This window comes from Gavialis gangeticus, unplaced genomic scaffold (assembly GCF_001723915.1).
Source record: "Gavialis gangeticus isolate Ggan-Ray unplaced genomic scaffold, GavGan_comp1, whole genome shotgun sequence".
Taxonomy (NCBI): domain Eukaryota; kingdom Metazoa; phylum Chordata; order Crocodylia; family Gavialidae; genus Gavialis; species Gavialis gangeticus.
In genome coordinates, this window is record NW_017729020.1 from 6,458,366 (window position 1) to 6,461,764 (window position 3,399).

The window sequence follows — 3,399 nt, forward strand, 5'->3', positions numbered from 1 at the left end:
TCAGATACGGGGAGGGAATGAAGGAGCCCCTGCTGACACCTGACCAGGCCCCCTGCCGCTCTGCACACGCAAGGGAAGGGTCTGCCCCTGCAGCCCAGTTGGCACAGACGTGTCGCATCCCATGCAGCCTCCGAGACATCCCAGCGCCCGGTCCACAGCCACGTGCTTCTCCTATGGGGTTCTCAGGAAGCCTTGCGTGGACTGCAGGGAACAGATCCCATGTGACAGCCCCCTGTGCCTATCCTGGCTTAACCCCTGACTTGAGGCCCTCGTTCCAGCTCAGATAAGTCAGGTGCTGGAGCCCAGGCGCCGAATCCAAGGGCTTGGTGCCAGAGGTGACGTTCTCCAGCTGCAGCACCCCCTCCCCAAGAGGGCACGCAACGTGGGCAGAGGGAGGTTTACCTCTCAGCTCCATGTTTTTGGGGACCCCTAGCACAGGACGCAGCAAGACTTTGGAGCAGTATAAGAAAGAATTAACACACACAAAAATGTTGTTAGAAGAAGCGAGAGCAGCAACTCGTTTCCTGGCAGAGGAAAACAAGGCAGCAAAGGCAGCCGCAAGCCATCAGAAGTGTGAGGCGGAGATCAGGAAATTGCATGCTCAACTTAGTGCCCATAAGGGGGTGATAGCAGCTGTAAGGTTGAGAGAGCATTGTGACTTTGAGTCCCCTGGGAAAACAGAGGTATTCCCTGATGCAGTCCCCAAAAGCCCATTCAACCCGATTGGCCCCACGTGCATAAAGTTGCCCCTGTTACCACAAAGGAGGTGTAACACCTAGTTGCAGGATATGAACTTTCTGCAACGGAAATAGTCACTGACATAGCGAGATGGTCTCCCAGGCAAGCCAAGGCTATTGCTGAGAGACTGGGGCCACTGAACCCAGACACTGTCATTGCGTGGCTGGCTCATGTTTGGCAAATGTACCCCTCTGCTGATGGCATAGACTTAACTCAGTTAGCTCAGTTATGCACCTCTCTTTGTGATGCAGATGCTCTAGACGTGGGCATAGCTTCTTGGGAGGAAGCTGCTCCTGGGCCCCAGGAATGGATGATAAGTGCTCTTAAAATATTACTGCCTGCTTCTTCCCTTAAGAGATTATATGTAATAGAAGAGCAAATCTTACCCGATCTGAAAGAAAATGCTAGCGGCTCTCTCCGATTCGTTACCCCAGATAGAAGAGAATGGAGTTACCGCTCTCCATTATCAGGGACCTGAATTAATACAGAGCACCTATGCAGGGTTAAATTCCCAGACAGAAATGACCACAGAGGTTGTGGATTTCAGCACATAACCTGGCACGAACTAGTGGCAAAAATCAAACAGGCAGGAGATTTGCTGCGAGAGACTGGAGTTTAAAGAGACAAGAAAGCAACAAGATTACATCAGAGCCTGTGTAGGCTATCACCTTTGCAAATAATGGTCCTCACTCTGCCAGTCACCCTCCCAATTCTAATCCCCCTTTGCCTCACAACCCTGGGCAACGACAACCCAAGGAGACCCTTGGGAGAATGATTTGGAAAGAGCTAGTGAATTTAGGGAAGGATATGGGAAAATATGATTGCCAGCCCACTAGCGTCCTGATTAATGCTTTGTCTCAAGCCATGTGGAGAGCAGAGTTAACGCAGGGAGGACCCCCTCAGCCCACTGCCCCAGCACGGAGCGCATCCCATGCACCCGCTCCCTGTCGATGCCAGACCCCTGCCTGCTCTCCTCAGTGGAGGCTCCCGAGGGAGTCTGCTGATCAATAGGGGTGCCCGGTTCTCCTCAGGCCTCCCCAGCTGGTCGCAAGACTTCAGTGTGACGTCTGGGGGAGCCCCACTGTGAGGGCTACGGTGGGCAACCCACGGACGTTAGCCCAATTGCTAGTGGATCCTCGATAAATATTCCAAGTCCCCGGTGGATCGCTGGAGGGAGACCCACCACGAAACATGTTCAGCTCAGCGGGTATGGGGGAGAAATTCAGGAAGCTCCGGTCCGGCAGGATGTTCCCTGGCACATTGACAGATTGCAAGGAAAAGTAGAGTGCTGTGCTCACGAGAGAAATGAGACGGGAACCCTAGGAGCTCCTTTTCTCCGGGCATTTCAGCTAACTGGAGATTGAGCTAATGGGGTGTTATGGATGTTAAAAGGAGGACCTGCAGAAGTCTCTGCTGTGCATCGCCGTGCTGCCATAAAGGCACCAACTGCCACCCTAACCTCCATTAGTGATCCATGGGGACAGGAATTTCCCAGCATGTGGACTAAACATAAGGCGGAGTGTGGAAAAAGAAATGCTGAAGTTTTGACTGAAGGAAAAGATCCTCCTCCTCAAAGGCAGTGTAAATACCCAGCTGCAGCAGAGGAAGGCATTAAAATACTATCGACTGTCTCTTGGAACAGGGAGTGCTCATGCCTATGCAAAGGATTTGCAATTCACCAGTGTGGCCAGTCCTTAAAGCGGACGGGGTCACCTACAGAGTGACAATAGATTTCCGTGCCTTAAATGCAGCCACCCCTGCCGCCGCTCCTGTGATAGCTAAATACAATGAGATCTTAGCAGCAGGAGCAGCCGGCTCCAAATGGCTCTCTGTAATCGATTTGGCTAATGCTTTCGTGGCTATCCCCCTCCATCCTTCATGTTGCTATAAGTGTGCTTTTACCTATAGGGACAACAATATGCCTTCAGCCGAACTCCCCGAGGTTTCCATTCTTCCCCTAGTACTCGCCATGCCCATGTCACTAAAATATGGGACCGTTTGAGCCCTAAACACCACTCACACAATTTCATACGTGGATGACATTTTGATACACACCCCCACTTCAGAAATGAACAGAGAAATCACTAAGGAGGTGCTAACTATAGTACAGAAAACTGGATTTAAGGTGAATAGAGAAAAGGCCCAGTTAGTGCAGCAATAGGTGAAATACTTGGGTGTATGTTTTGGAGAGGATGGCAGGACTCCAGATCAGCAAAGGGTAGAGACAGGAGGAAAGCTGCCTGCTCCCACAGACACACACTCCTTGCGAGCTCTTTTGGAAACTTTTAACTTCTCCAGAGAGTTCATTGAAATGTTCTCTGAGAAAGCTAAACTGCCCTGGCTATCTTAAAACAAGATTTAGCTTGTGCTCCGGCTCTGGCGTCTCCAGACCCTGTCCTTCCTTTTGTGATTCAGTTGGCCTCTTCAGAGACAAGTATTGGAGCCAGCCTTAGTCAAAAGCAATGTGATAAGCGCCGAGTCGATGCATATGCCTCCAGGCTCCTAAATCAAACAGAGCAAGGCTTTACCCCCCCGTGAAAAGGAGTGTCTTGCCCTGGTCTGGAGCCTCCTGCATTGGGAATTTATTACCGGCGGGCCGAAGGTCATTGTTCAGACTGTGCATTCCCCACTTAAGTACATCATATCAGGGAAAATACACGA